This window comes from Rhinolophus hipposideros, assembly GCF_964194185.1.
Source record: "Rhinolophus hipposideros genome assembly, chromosome: 14".
Lineage (NCBI taxonomy): Eukaryota > Metazoa > Chordata > Mammalia > Chiroptera > Rhinolophidae > Rhinolophus > Rhinolophus hipposideros.
Window position 1 is genome coordinate 18,062,623 of NC_138060.1, and position 17,111 is coordinate 18,079,733.

The window sequence follows — 17,111 nt, forward strand, 5'->3', positions numbered from 1 at the left end:
GGCCCGCACACCTCCCACCAGCACTACTCCTCAGCTTCTCGCTGCCAAGATCTGACAGCTCTCCACTCTTCACCACCCGAAACACTTAAAACAAACACAAAAATGAAAGAAATTCAGTTGAACTGGTCTGTGTATAGATACAGCCCTGAGCTGTCAACAAATACTGGTAGTTAGAAACAGAGTAAGTCGTTCAGAAGTGCGAGAACTTGGGAAATAGTTTTCATGAACTGGTCGCAGGAGCCCTAACTTTCTACACGGGACACTGTCTGCCTCCTTCAAATCAGAATCCAGTGTCTCAATGCCAGCTAGGCCCGCCCTGAACACCCTGTTTATAATGGTAAAACTGAACCCTTGATGGCTCTTAACCTTCTCTGTTTTTCCCCCGTGGTACTTGTCACCTTATAATGCGCCATCTAACTTATTGTCGTTTGTTTACTGTTGATTACCTGTCTTCTGTCTCTAGAATATAAGCTCCATGAGTCAGGGGCTTTATCTATTTTGTTCAATCATGTCTCTCAAATACCTGGACCAGTGCCTGATACATGGAAACCACTGAAAAATATTTACTGACTGTATGAAGAAATGAATGAGTGAACAAATAAGTGGGCAAACCATGCTTGCTGAAGGGTGTGGCTCAGAATGGAGAGTTCATGCTTAGCTTTCCCCTCTCTGCCTGAAAGGTTTAGTTGGTGAAGAATTTTGAATAATCAAAGCTGGCAATTTTAGAACTTTGGAATATCTGGATGATGGTGAACATCCCCGGACGGGGACCTTCACATGGCAGGGAGAATGAAAAGAAAATCCAGGCTCCAGATGCCCAGCTGCTCCCTCGGCCCTTTAAGGCCCTGTGATACAAAGACTTTTGTCACATTATCTGTTGCTTTCCCCAGTTCCGGAGGACAAATGGCAGCCCTGTATGTTTTCTCAACCAGGTCAAGGCAAGGTTGGCACAGTGGTGGTCCTGGAGGGTCTTTTCCTGAGATCCATTACATTGCGTTGGAGGAATGCACCAGGATAGGTGTTGCTTTGAGTCTTATTCTCTTGGTTGTCAGTAGCCAAACATCCAACTCAGACCAATTTAAGCAAAAAAAAAGAAGGGGGGGGGAGTCTAGGAGTATCTGCCTTCAGGTACAATTGGATTCGGGGCCTTAAATGATAGCACTAGGAAATAGCTTCTTCCCTTCTCCCTGCTCTGCCTATTGAGATACTGGTTTCATTCGTGGTCTCCTCAGTGTTTGCCTGGCTACTCTAAGCTCCCATGATTATAACAAGCTGAGAATGAGAACCAGCTTTCCCACCAGCAACAAAAAAAGCCCAAGAACATTGGCTCAGCGTGGCTTGACTTAGACAACTCCAGAACCAATCTCTGTGGCCAGGGGAATGGATTGAGCCAACTGGTTCTGCGCTCTACCCTGGATTCAGGGTTTGAGTCAGTGTCTCTGGGTGCCAATAAATTAGGAGTAGGAGAGAAGTGGGTCCTCAAATGAAAAGGATCATAAGAATAAAGAATGTTATCATAAGAAGGAAGAGTGGATACTGGGACAGAAAAAAATAACAAATGACTATTACCACGATGTAAAAGGAAACCCATTTAGAGCAGAGAGATAGAATGGGTCCACCTCAGAGACCAACTCCAGTTGAATATCAGTGGTTCTCTGGAATGTCATGTTGAGAAATAATCTGAGACTGAGCCAAGGAAAAACAGTGTTGTGATTGATTAGAAATATCTGCTGTGTACTCAGAAAACAGTTGGGTGCCAGATATTTGTTCTCCATTATTTAGGCATTAGCCGGTGGAAATGATTACAAATGAAAGCACGCAGAGAATGACAATTATTCTAGGTTGTGGTCAGTTTTGAGACCCACCGTGAGTTTATTTATTAAAGCCCTGTTGCTTTATTTATTCACATACCAAGTCAGGACAAAAGTAGGGTTCCAGTTAACAAGGCAACTCATTGCCATCAATGTCAACCTGTGATGATGAAGCAAGGTGACATTTAACCTTGCCTTTTTCATGGGTGACATTGCCAAAACTATCCACTATGTGGCCCTGACCAGGACTTGCCAACTGGCTGTCAATAATAACTTGCTTGTTCTTTTCCCCTCTTGTTCAACAAATCTTGACCCATCCCCTATTTGGAACAGGCACTGTGCTAGGCACTATATAAAAAGGTCTGAATCCTGTCCTCACTGAGTTTATGGCCCATTTGGGGCAGTCCTGCTGTCTTCTACTTCCTTACGATGTCTCTTTTTATTCATGGTTTGTTATCTGCAAAGAAACCACGTTCTGGTATATTCCATTCCAGCCCAATGAATATCATCATAGATCTTCTGCCTGGAAATGTCACTACTCCTAAACTTGGGAAAGAACATCATGTGACTAAGGCAAACCTGTTCTCCCCAGGCTTCACAAGGGCATCAGTTCCAAGAAGGTGTTTTTCAGCAAAGCCACCATTTGGAAGCGTAATGATAAAGCTGGCGTTTCACAGGCATTGATCTCACTTATCACGGCCAGCAATCCTAATGGACAGGACCTGTCTTGCCAATAAGAAAGCCAAGAATCAGGGAAGTTAAGTGATTTTCTAAACACCACCAGGTAACAATGGTGAAGCTGGGATTCAAATCTATGCTCATTCTGAGGACTAGGTTCTTAATCACTAGGAATTACCACACCGTGAGCTCCTGGAAATAGAGGTGGTGTGGCTTGATTTTACACATGACTCCAGTGAGCTTCAGTGGAGGATGAACAGGCACTTAAGTGTAGAGTCATTAATGATTTTATTTATGTGTTCCCTCCTTGTATTAGTCTGTTTAGGCTGCTATCATAAAATACCAGATTGGGTGGCTGAAACAACATAAATTTATTTTCTCACAGTTCTAGAGACCAGAAGTCCATGGTCAAGGTGCTGGAAAATTTAGTACCTGGTGAGAGCTCTCTTCCTGATTTGTAGACTGCTGCCTTCTGGCTGAGTCCTCACATGGCTTTTTTTCTGTGCATGGAGAGAGAGATAAATCGATAAATAGAGAGAGAGAGAGAGAGAGAATGTGCTTGTGCTCTGGTGTCTCTTCTTATAAGGATACTAATCGAATCAGATAAGGGCTCTACCCTTATGATCTCATTTAAATTTAATTACATTCTTAGAGGTCCCATCTCCTAATATGACCACTGGGGGTTAGGGCTTCAACATATGAATTTTGGGGAACACAAATATTTAGCACATGGCACTCCTTTTCTTGGGATTAAAGTTATCTTATAGGTTATGAAGGGATTATTATGCATAATGGGTGTCTCCAGTGGTGGATGTTAACTGCCAATAGCCTTATAGAAGCTTAAGACATTTTATAGCATAAATCATTGATTGAGCATTAATGAATTATAGGGAGTTAAGAATGTAATGTTTGTATTTCCTTTAAGTGGATAGGACCCAAGTCTAGGTTTCATTTTTATGCCTTTCCCATTTCTCATGTTGGATACAATGCCCAGGAGTAATTAACATCCATGTATCACAAGGCCTTCTCTTCTTTTTAGTAAAGATAACTCCTGATAAGTTTAACAATTGAGATTTAATTTTTCATCTTTGTGAGAAGTTTTGTAAAAAATAACTAGATGAGAAATGCTCATTGTGTCATTTTCTGCTCTTTGCTTAAAGGATTCTCTTTCTGTCTCTGTCTCTGTCTCTGTTGTGTTTACAAAAGTTTGTCACTATGTTTATGGGGCACTTTTGGATCGAGCTAGGTTTTCATAGGTTTAGAAGACTGTTGGAAAGTTTTCCTTTACTAATTCCTCATATAGGTGTCCTTCTGCCAAGTGGATCGTTGTGGGTCTAAGGAATTAGGGGTGTAGTTATTTCCTTATCGAGTTTTATAATCTTTTCCCAGAGCTTCCTATCCAAGTACAACATCCATGGTTTTAATGGAGGCACAACCTTACCTGGAGGTGACTAAGCTGTTATGAATGGGCCAGAAATGGCCATGAGGAATCAGCCTAGTGGGTCTGTATCACAGGCATTTAGGAATTTGGGGATGAAATTAAAATTTTGTAAGCATTATATTTCAGAACTGAAAGAATGTAAAAGCCCTGTAGGAAAGACATTCTCTGGTTCCCTCCCTGAGCAGGAATGTCTGGCAAAGTAGATTTTGTGATTTTGAAGGGGCCACCTGTAAATGTTTCCTCATAGCAGAGTTGAAGATCATTATCCTGATTCATAGTCACAAGTTCTAAAGAAGATAATCCTTTTCTTCTGGGTGAGTCCATATTTTTCATACCTCTGACACCTTGGTGTCATGAGGGGAGAGGCCATCTGATGGTGAAATTTCTTCGGGAGTGGGTCATCATGGGTCTAGATGCCACATGATTAATTTCCATTTGGCTTTACAGGGAAGAAGCAATGGCTGGAGAGGAATCTAGGAAGGACCCCTTGATTGGGTCCTGTTTCCGACCCTCACACACATACTGCATAAAATGGAATAAAGAGATGTGACATGATTCCAAGTGATAAAAATCCAAGACAACTGAGCTAAGCAAATTGGGGCTTTATAACCAAAAGTTATGAAAGTAACTGAAAAGTTTGAGAGTAGTGTTGCTTTAGAAAAACCTGGGCTAACATGCTCAAGTAGAGTCACTGTGAATCTGTATTCTCTCTACCTCTTGGCTCTGCCTTCCTTAGTGTTCTTTGCATTCTCAGGTAGGCTCTTCCCATGTGAAAGTAAGATGGATATCAACCACTCTGGGTTTCATTCTACCAATTCAGCAACACCAACAGAAAACATACATCTCCTTGCCCATAATCCCAGCAAAATTCTCAAGGCTCACTCTCATTAACTTCTGTCCATTTATGGAAGTGAGGGATGGAGTCAGCCTTATTTAATCTACAAACCCTGAAAGTAGGGAAAGAATAATTTCATAAATGGAAATTTGGAGTGTTGTACCCAGAAGAAGAGGGAAGAGGCGGATGGCATTCAAGTCAAATCAGTGGGAAAACATCGTAGGTTACATTGACTATTACCATCTTGGAGAAACAAGAAGACTGAAAGATTTTCTATTGTTTTATTATGCGCTTTCATTTATTGATTCAGTCATCAACTTTACCAAACGCCCACCATGTAGAAGCACCAGGCTAAAAATCCAACGGTGGGTAAGAAAAACATGTTCCTTGTCTTCTTGAATATCCCAACCTTGCAGGAAAGACTGGAATATTGTCCATTATAATCAGTGTGTAATGTGGTGATGAGAGAAATATATGGTGCTAAGAAAGTACATGGGCAAGGACCCATCTCCATTTTGGAGGGAATGATGATTTATTTGAGACCTGAAGGTTGAGCAGGGAATTGCCAAGTTCCATTGTGGCTGAGGTGTAGGTGGGAGGGTCAGGAAAGAGAAGAGCATTTCCTAACAGAGGGAACAGAATGTGCAAAAGCCTGGAAGCTAGGAAATTAGGAGTAGTGGACGTCTGGGGAACTGAAAGAAACTCAGTATGTTCTGAGACTAAATACCTCTCTGTTTTTCCAGGGGAGCACTGGGTCAATGGTGGGTGATACAAGGAGGAGAAAGACTGAAGAAATTGGTTTAACTCCTTAATCCATTGGTCTGTCTTGTTACCTTGTGATCTGAGACCTCTTCTTGCCATTGCAGAACCAGACAGTGTAGCACTGAATTCAAAATAGGCACGCCATATTTAAATATTTACAGATATATCATGACACAGAGGAAGACGTTATTTTGTTCTGTTTTACTGTATAGAAATGTTCCTCATAAGAGAATTGAAGATATAAGTTAGTATATGGAGTGTAATCAGAGCTTTGTTAACATAATATGCCAAAAGCAGTGTATGCATTGAAAAGGGAATGGAATACATCAATATGGTAATAACTGGGTGATGGGATTCAGAGTGTTAACTTTTCATTTTTCATTTGTATTTATTACACAGTGTATTTATCCACAGTTTCCGTGGATAAACAGGTATAAAAAGGGGGGAAAACTAAGATAAAAACTCCACCAGTTAACCACCAAATGTTTATTCAATCGTGCCTTACAGAAGACAAGCACAGAGGCCCTAGTCTTAAGAACTTGTCCTCTGGCCTCCTGGAGAGCATTTGGGACTTACAAATGCACTATGAGAAAGGAGTGCGTCAGCACTGATAGGAAGCCAGGGGCAGCTACGTCTGCAGGGACTTTTCTCTGCAGCCACTATATTTTGAGTCAATTCTTAGAAGAGATGGGGGGAATCCCCCCACCCCACCCAGAGACTATGGGATGAAAGGAGTAAGACAGAGCATTCTCCAGAAGGACACATCTTGTTTCCCCCCCACGGATTTCTCCATGGGATTGTCCCTATTTCTTACTGGACTGGACCTTGGTAGACATGATAAGGTCGGAGGCAGTGGGACTGACTAGGAGCAGAGGGGTCCAAACGTTCATCTTCTCTTGCCTGGGAGTCTTAACACGGCTATCATAAAAATGTAATGGGCAAGTGACAAACACCAATCTCAGCAGATAAATGTAACACCTAAAACAGAGACACCACAAAGGACTTTTAAGCAACCTCAAGATCTGAAGTTTAAAATTGGTAAAATATTATATCTGGAGTAAAATGTGTGCGTCACAGAACAATTCCTTATCCTTAAATAGGATTTGCCCATTGATCAATAGACTTCAAGGTTGGGGTTGAGGAGGGTATAAAAAGTAAAGCTAAAGCACTAATTTACTTGATTTAAATAATGCAAGTGTGTGAGAAAAAAGTATGTGTCAGTCAATGAATGAGAAAGCAGAGCTTTACTTACTAAGGTCAAACTGACATGCATTAAAAAAGAAATCCTCCCTTGAGACCTCAGCAATTTTTATAATTGTAGTACAAAAGCTAAATGTTTTAGTTTAGGGGGAAAAAAACTGAGTTGAGTTTTCCAGCTGCATGTCTGCTCTGCTAGTCAAAGACAGTAGGCGAGGGGGTTGATAAAAGTACAAATGAGCAGTGTTATCTTTCAGGCCTGGGAAGCTACTAGTGGCTGGTTGAATGGTTACATTTATGATGATCTATCTATAGTAGCATCAGAAAAGGGCAGATTGTCAGTTTCCCTTCAGCACTCTTGCCCTGGGAGAGAAGGGTGTAAAAGGAACACATCTGAAATCAGGACCTGAACAACACTTGGGGGATGAGAGTGTTTCATTTCACTATCTTTGAAATTGTCACCAGACATCCAAACATACGACACTGGAGATATGAAAAAAAGAAGAAGCCGAAGGAATCGATTCCTGGAGGTTGGCTAGCTCTTCCTTCATGGGGCTTGAGGTCACTAGCCAGTGCAACGTAAGAGTGTGATTGATGGCAATGGTATCATATATTATAATAATAAAAGATGTTACTGATACCATAAGAGCTATTTTTATCTTGTTCTTCCCTTATTTTTCATCTGTATCAGTGTGGTTTATGTAAACCTGACACATTTGTGTATGTGAAACAGATGCAGGGTAAAGCACAGTTGTGTCTATTTGAACCATATTTTTTTAATCATAGACATGATTTATGAAAATGTTCTTTGCGTATGAGTTTTTTCTTTCTCTCTCAAACAAAACACAGTAATTATAAATCTAACATTCAATTTTTCTGGTACTTAGAGAGCTAGAAGAAGTAAAGTTTTTAAGTTGCTTTGCCTAATCTGTCTTCATTAGGTGTTGTAAGAAAAACAGTATGTGGCTTTTCTGCAGATGCAAATTAGCATTTTAGGAAAGAACTCCCTACTCAAATGCATGATATGGAAATGGTCCTTTCAACCACAAGGAGCCACATCCCCTAAAATATATACTCTCCTCCCCTATGGTCCCAGGCACTGCTTCCTCTGCGGTCCCATAGTTAATGGCACAAAGAAAATTTGGGTCTTTCTTAACCTGCACCCTCAATGGATAACTCACAGAGTTACTCCCTGAGACAGATGGAATCCAAGTGTTTCTTATCACTGCAAATGGCCCATCCATCAGATTTCTCATGCCTACAACCTACAAGTCTTCTCTGTCACCCTCACATCCAATCCATGACAGTGGGTTGGATAGAGTTTATTTCCTTAATGTTTTCAAAACCCATCTACTTCTCTACATTACACACCATCTCCCTCTCTGACATAGAATTGTCCTCACCTAATCTGAAACCTACTCTTACTCTTCTTAAGTCCCCTTTCTTCTGCACCCAGTACGATGTGATGGGGCAAGTGGAGAAGCAGTTGCCAGACCTTGGACAAAACCTGTGGCTGTAGGAAAGGGCTCCCCGCCAGGAGTTGTGGCCTTCAGCAGAATGAATGAATGAATAATGAGTAAATATGTCAATCTCTCTCTCCTCTCCTGTTTCCATATCCTCCTGGCACCTTTCTCCGAATGAACCCAACTCGAATAGAGACAGCAGGAAGGACCAGGGGATGAACGTTGCAGAGGTCACCCTCCTTAGGTACAGAGCAGGGAGGAGAAGGGTGGTGCGAGCAGGTAGAGTTATACACACAGCTCTCTGCTTGGAACCCTCCCAGTGGCGTCCCACTGTGTAGCCCTGACGCCTACTGTCCCATTTCAAATAGTGAGATATCAAAGTATTAGAATTAAAGAAAAAATTGTTGTTTTCTTACTTTTTTCTCACTATAGGAAGAAGTTGATGCCAAGACCTGCTTTTATGAGCAGATTTTCTGAGATTGGCACATTGTTCAAATGGATACTGTTAAATTCGTATGATTTCAAGAGCTTATAGGTGGTCTCTGTAGTCCTGCTTATGTATCTACTACTTTCAGCTCCCCCACATCACCTTCATTCCCAAATGAATGATCCTGATTCTGAGTTCTTTTCCATCAACACAGCTGACCTGTCACCAGGCTTCATGTAAAGGTGAACTAGTCTGTTCATTCAAACACGGTTAATAGTTGGTTCTAGCGTCCCTCTTGCCAGGTGAAGGTTTGCAATACTAATTCTAAATTTAATGTGTGCATTTACCATGCAAAAGTGGAAAACACTTTAAAAAACACACTTTTAAGACAATAATGATCTCTGTTTCTGTCATTTATTTTATGCATTGGCTTTGTTCTTTTTCTCTTTTTACCTTTTTCCCCCTGCCCTCTCATCTTGCCTTTCTCCTCCTTTCTTTTTTGTTCTTTTATATACTCTTCCCTCTTCTAGAATTTTTCATCTTTTACTAAGAATAGTATATTACTTTTCTTTTTAAAAAGTACAATGAAAAAAATTACCCATAGTTCCAGCCCTTGAAATGAATTACTATTAGCACATGGCATATCTGCTTCTAGTCTTTCTTCTACTGTCCATGAAAAAATGTCCAGCCTAAGAAAAAGTCTTGTAAGAATTTTTTTGAGCCAAAATGACAATTGCTGGGAAGCAAAATCTCAGCAGAATGAGAAAATGCTCCCAAGAATGGCAGTTTAGTAGCTTATTTTATACATTAGAATCAAAAGAAGAGATGTGAGGAGGGTTACATGAAATCCATTGTTAGTAGATTAAGGGGGCTGGAGAAAGCAGAACGGGGAAGTCTCTGGGATTAGATAAAAAGTAAAATGGAGAGACACATACTTCTTTTACATTGGTTGGTACAGGATGGTTAATAATGAACATTTACAGCAAGTAGAGATGGTATGTGGGCAACAAGATAACAATGAGGGGTTCTACGGTCTAGTGCTCTGGTGGGAGGTTGTGCCCTGAGGGGTCTGGAAAAGGACATTACTCGGATATTTCAAAGGTATATTATCTTAGATGCAAGAAGACACTAGACAGGCTCACTTACGGTAAAGATTGACCTTTGTCAAGAAAGCTACAGGCCTAGGATGTGACTACTCAGCATGACTCACTTTTAGTTAGGAATTTTTATGTTCAGACCATCCTATGTGGTTACTTTTAGTCCCTGAGTTTGTAAGGCCCACCATGCAGGCCTCCCCTAAGCTTGTCAGATTTAATGTGTGACCCCTTTCCTATCCACACTACCATAGGATGTTATAAGAAAGCCATTTCTGTCTCATTTAGCAAAGAACTCAGTATTATTTAATACCTGTTATCTGGGAGCCACTGCATTTTAATATCATGTAATATGTTTAAAAAAATTTACTTGACTATCTATGTGGCAGTGGGTAAGTGCAAATGGGATTTGCAAACTTTAACCCCTCATTGGGAGGTATAAAAGGGTTAGATAATTGAAAAGCTGAACTGAAAAGTTGAAGAAGCTAAGAGGTGGAAATAGAAGAAAAATCCTTTGAAGAGAGTTGTGAGCAAGCTGTGATTCTCACCTTATCCTCAATCCCCACCCCACAGCAGGTGAGGGGTACTTCCTCTTAACCCAATGGCACATGACTGAGGTTTCAAGCTCACCCATCACCTGTAGACTTTTGGGACGTGGAAGCTTGGACAAAACGTGGCTGTGGTAGGCTGCTGCTCTGGTAGGCACAAGGAAAGGAGATTGTTCTGAGCACCTCACTCTCCCAGAATTTGTTTCCTTTGGACCAGATGCAGGCCATACAAGGAGGGTTCCAGTTTGCCAGGGATGTTGGGACTCCAACAGAGAGACTCTCTGCATGGAGTGAACCCCACCAGGGATCCAGAGAAAACTGTGGAGTAGCCAGTCTGAAACCCTCGCCTGTCTAAAGACCTGGAGAGGAGAGATCCCCAGTGATAGAAGAAAAGCCAAGCAAACTGATTCCCCCCGACAGGGCTAGCTTTAAACATCTGCCATGGCCAGAGAAAACCATTGTGAGGTTATACTAGTGTTGAACCAGAAGGAACTTTCCTTCCTTTTACCTCCCTTTACTGTCCCCCAGGCCTGGAGAAGTCAGAAATCCAGTGACTGGGGGCAGGAAGATAGGAGCAGGACAGGGAAATAAAGAAGGATCTGTAGGCTTCTTCCCCTATGAGAGGTCCCAACCCGAAGCAGCCTGAGCTGGGAGGGGTGAAGCTTTACCTTTAAGTGGAATTTTGACTATTATATGGAACTGTACATTATTTATCAAAATGATACAATTGCTGAAACTGTAAGTGACAAGAGGACATTTTGTGGTTTCAGGCAGACCAGAAAATTTATGGGCCCATCTCTAGACTTTTTCCAAGAGGTGGGAAAGAATTGGTCCTACAAAGTGGGTTTGAATCGGCAAATAGGGAAAAGAATAGAGTTGTGTGCTGGCATCTAATTGACCTGCAACTCTTTATGAATATACTAATTTGTATATTGATTGCATGTGTGCATGCCTTTAAAAAAATATAGAAATTACATATGAATTCACCACCTCAAAACAAAATAAAGCATTGTATTTAAGCCAAAGCCCCCTTTAATTCCTGTCCCCTTCTTCATCCCTGCCCTCACACCTGTGCTGTGAGGTTATACCTTAGATAAATAGGGCATTTAACTATGTAAAGTTTCCTTTTTTCCCTTTCTCCTATCTCGTCATTTGACCCTTGTGGCAATTCCTTGTAATTACTAGGAGCGAAGTGAAGTATGAACCCCATTTTACAGGGGAGAAGACTGAGGCTCGTGGATGTTATAGACGTGTCCATGTGCTTACATCTGCTTAGTGGCATCGAGTGCTCTAGCCTCTGGCCATGTTGAAATCATGAGGATGGATTTTTTTTTAAAAGCAGTCCATCCCCCAAGGACATCAAGATTTGTCTTCTCCTCTTTCCTCCCCTCCTTCCTATACTTACCTTCTAGAGAGGAATCTTTGCTGGCGTCTTCGGTATGCTGACCCTCTCTGCTGCCCCTGCATGCCTTCCCTGTTAATGGAAGGGCTGGCATCCCTGCACCTTAGTCATGCCCAATTCATCTTAGTGGACTGGGTCAGCCAAGCCAACATTTACTCAGGCCCGAAGCCATTGGGCAGAGTCTTTTACAACAGCAACAGCAACAGCCAATAAGGAGACCTGTTTAGTTCAAGTTCATTGCCTTTTGGCATTGGTGCCTGAGGTCTTTGGGATGAGTCCATGGCATTCCTTTGTAAGGTACAGTGACCATCTCTTGGGCAGCTTGGGAATTCCACAATTCAAATTAAGCCACTTGGTGTCATTTAATTTGGCACTTCAGGCTGAAGCCACCCTGGGCTTCTCTCAGGATTTGGATTCTTCACCTTGTAGCTCAGAGTGGGAAATTCCTCATTAAACAGCCAACTCCATGTGGCTCTTTAGAAGAGAGAGGCTATAAAATGCACACTGGGAGTATTCAGGGGAAATTTGTTCAGGTTGTTACCTTCCTTTCTTGCCTTTTAAAATTCAACTCAAAATTCCAACCAGTTGAGGAACTATAGAATCCATAGTTAGGGTCACTATAAAACATGTCATCTAAACCAAATGTGTCATCTGGGACTGTCTAGGGGAAAACCAAGACAGGGGTTACCCCTGCCCTAGTGTACCAACCAGTCTATCCCTTGGCTGAATTCATTCACTGCTTCCACATACCCAATTTATTATAATTTTTTTTTTAATTTCCCCTTCACTGAATAACCAAGATATTTAATTGATGAATTTGTGGTTGGGATATCCTAGGGCTATTAGAATACTATTGTCTTTATGAGTAAAGCTTTGGGGTCAGACCTGAGTCTGAATTCTGGGTTTACCACTTTCTATGAGTGAAATCTTGGCCAGATATTAATTACTTTTTCAGAATAGGCAGTTGAGTGTAATGGTAAAGAGAAGGGACTCTGGAAGCAGAATAGCTGGGTTGTAAGCCACTTACTAAATAAGTGATAAGCAAACTATTTAAATTGTGCTCCAGTTTTCCTATCTGTAAAATGGGGATAAAATAGCACTTAACTTCAGCAAAATTGCAGAATACAAAAACCAACACAACAAAATTCACTTGTGTTTTTATATATTAACAGTGAACAATCTGAAAAGAATATTGAGAAAATAATTCATTTACAATAGCATAAAAATACTTAGGAATAAATTTTAGGAAGCCAAAGACTTATATACTAAGAAGTATAAAATGAAAGAAATTAAAGAAAACTTGAACACCTGGAAAGACACACTCTGTCATGGATGAGAGGACTTAATGTTGTTAAGATGTCAATACTGCCCAAAGTGGTCTATAGATTCAATGAAATCCTTATCAAAATCTCAATTATGTTGTTTTGCAGAATAGAAAAATCCATCTTAAAATTCATATAGAATCTCAAGGGATCCCCAAATAGTCAAACCAGTCTTGAAAAAGAACAAAGAGGTATCACACTTCCTTATTTCAAAACTTACTACAGAGCTATTGTAATCAAAGTAATGTGGTATTAGCATAGAGACCGATGAAATAGAATAGAGAGCCCTCAAATAAACCCTTGTATATATAGTCAAATGATTTTCAATGAAGTTCCCAAGATCATCCATTGAGGAAAGGACAGTTTTTTCAACAAAAGATGTCGTGAAAACGGGGTCTCCACATGCAAAAAAAAAATGCAGCTCTACCCTTACCTTACACTATATACTAAAATTAACTCAAAATGGATCAAAGACCAAAATGTGAAAGCCAAAACTATAAAACTCTCAGTAGGAAGCATAGAAGAAAAGTTTTATGACATTGAATTTGGCAATGATTTCTTGGATACGACACCTGAAACACAAGCAACAGAAGAAAAAATAAATAAATTAAATTTCTTCACAATTAAAAGCTTTTGTGTATCAAAGGACTATTAGCAGAATGAAAGGCAGCCTATGGAATGGGAAAAATATTTGCAAATCATAGATCTGAGATAGAACTGATATCTATAATACATAAAGAACTCCTACAACTCAATAACAGCAACAAAAAACCAACTGACCCAATTAACAAATGGAGAAAAGCCTTGAATAGACTTTTCTCTAAAGAAGATATACGTATGGCCAATATGCACATGAAAAGTGTGCATTTATTATCACTATTTATTAGGAAAATGTAAATTAAAACCACAATGAGATATCACTTCCTACCCATTAGGATGGCTATTATTTAAAAAACAACAATAAAAATTCAGAAAATAACAAGTATTATCAATGATGTGGAGAAACTGGAACCCTTGTGCATTGCTGATGGGAATGTAAAATGGTGCAGCTGCAGTGGAAAACAGTGTGGTGGTTCCTCAAAAAATTAAACATAGAATGACCAAATGATCCAGCAATTCCACTTCTGTGTATATATCCAAAAGAATGGGAAGCAGTATCTCAAAGAGATATTTGTATATCAATTTTCATAGCAGTATTATTCACAATAGACAAAGGTGGTAATAACCCAAGTGTCCATCAACAAATGAATGGATAAATTAAATGTGGTATATACATATGATAGAATATCATTCAGCCTTAAAAAGGAATGAAATTATGGCATATGCTACAACATGGATAAACCTTGAAGACATTATACTAAGTAAAAAAAGCCAGGCATAAAAGGAAAATACTTATATGGTTACACTTATGTGAAGTACTTAGAGTAGTCAGATTTATAGGGACAGAAAGTAGCATGGTAGTTGCCATGGACTGAGGGTGGGGTGGAATAAAAAATTATTGTTTCATGATTGTGAAATTCCAATTTGGGAAGATGAAATTAGTTCTGGAGATGGATGGTGGTGATGGCTTGCACATCAATGTGAATGTACTTAATGCCACGGAACCGTACACTTAACAAGGGTTAAAACGGTAAATTTTATGTTATGTATAATTACTACAATAAAAGAAATCACACTTACAGGTAGTGTTGTTAGGAGGATTAAGTTAATAGATCTAAAGCAAGTCTAAAGCAAACTTTTCCTGTAAAGGGCCAGAGAATAAATATTGTTGATTCTGTATATTCTGTATAGAATAAATGGTCTCTGTAACAACTATTCAATGCTACTGTTTTAGCAGAAAAGCACTCATAGACAATACTTAGACAAATAGGCATGGCTGTGTTCCAAAAACACCTTTATTTATCAAAACAGGTGGTGGATCAGATTTGGTTTATGGGTAGAAGTTTGCTGACCCCTAAAGTCTAAAGCATTTAGAAGAATTCCTGGCACAGAATCAGTGCTACTTAAGTATTAGATATTATTGTTGCTATGACACAGGATTGCTGTAATTAAATAAAACCATGTATACAAGCACCTGGCATAGATATGTATTATCTAATTTACAAGTATGGCTATTAAATCAGGACATACATACTAGGGATATTTCATGCCAGGTTTGAAACCTGAGACGCAAATGAGCACCCAGATGTGGCCTAACAAAAATAAGGCAGGGCACGTGAGTTCTGAATGAAGTGTGTGTGAAGTTCCCTTGGATGGAGTAGGTGACCCACAGCTTTGATGGATCCTGCCTTTGAACCTGTGATGTTCTTTACATTGACTGCTGCTCCACCTCATTAATTAGTAATACATTGGAATCATCACTGGCTGCTGATGGGCCTTCGTGTTTTACCTGACACCTCTCCCCACAAGCACAAGGCCCAATGCACATAAGATGTTAGAAACGTGTGTCAGAAGGTGAGCACATCAAAGCGAAGGGTGGTTTATCCATATCTTTGGTGTCCTTGCCGTGTTGACATCCATATAAGCGACTGGGAGATAAAGTCTCTAGTGCCTTGGGTGCTCTTACGGCAAAAAGCAGCCATTGAAAGGATGTTCAGTGAACATGGCAAGGTGCTCAGTGAAGCAGAGCCCCTTGAGGCTCTGAAGCAAACCCTCATGTCCACACTTCAAGTCTTAAATCTGACATGGCGTGAATGAGTCTGAAGTCTTTGGGACCTTCACATACTGCTCATCTTGCCAACATCTGGGCGGAACATCTTACTCTCTTTGTTCTCTTTCTCTCTGAACTTGGTTTGGTAGTAGTGTTGGCAGGGTCTTCTCATTAGGAGAATATTAGTGTGTAGAATTCTCCAGTTGGCCCCAATTCTTGATGTGTGTCAAACACACCAAGAGACATTTCCTTTCTCTGCTGTCCAGGACCACTTGGGGCCATGCACACATAGTTTCTGCATGAACACAACACTCTCCAACAACAGATGACCCCTCCACCCCCAGTCATCCTTAGCACAGGCCTTTTTGTTCCTTTGTAAGGACATGTCCCTGGGAGGGCAGAGGAGCCTGGAAATGTCTGCTGACATTAATGGCCCTCGGTCTTGAAGGAGCTGGAATCGGGGCGTCCTAGGTAGCCTCAGTCTCCCAGGTAAACTGTGAAAGCAGAGGTACGAACGAACACATCAGGCGATGCTGACAAGACAGAATGTCAGCCTTCCCCGGGTGTCTGCAGCTCAACCCTGGGGTTTGTGATTACAGGCAGCTTCCCGGCCAGCCTGTGGTAAACATCAGATCTCTGCTCTACTCTGGGATCAAAAACAAATCACGAGGAACAGTGCCTTTCCACTGGAGTCATCTTCTGCCTCATCCAAAACACTTCACATTCGAAAAAAGAAAACATACACTCCGCAGACCTCCCCCTGACCCTTGTCAAGATCCAAAAAGTGGAGGGAGAAAAGAAAGGGGACTGTTTGGACACTGACATTTGACTAGATTTCCTTTCAGGAGAGCTAAATCCCCAAGAGAGACAGCAGACACGAACACAGGTGCACACACGTTTACCTACCTGATAAAATCAGGAGGTGTTGCTTATTTCTCCTCATATTGTTTCCTAAACTTTCATCTCACGTGGTTCCCTAATGGGTCTTCTAGATGTCTCCTTGTATTGGGATTCAATTGTGATTGGTTTTCATATACTATTATTGATATTTTTGTTTTTATCTATTATTATTGATCTTTTGGAGGAATTAATAATGATGGTTATCTTTAAAAGAAAAGTCACAAAGCAGGTATTGATCCGTTAAGTCAGCCCACACAGTCTCCATTTCACTTTGGAGGTTCTGGAAGATAGGAGCAGGAGGTAGAGAGGTACGTGAATTAAAAAAAAAACAACAACAACAAAGGGTCCAAACAGTGTGTGCCCTACATTTCTTACCTCTGAGTGAGAAGGGGGTGGTTGCCACTCTTAATGCTGCCCAGTACCAGACACTTGTTCTACAGGGGTGAGAAAGATGGTGGTGATGGCAGTGGTGGTGGCGAAGGACCATAGCTCAAAATGAAGTCCATTAACAGAGATATTGCTAGTCTAAAAGGAATAAGGGTCCCCCCTGCACTGCATTCAGGGACCTTCTGATTTCCTAA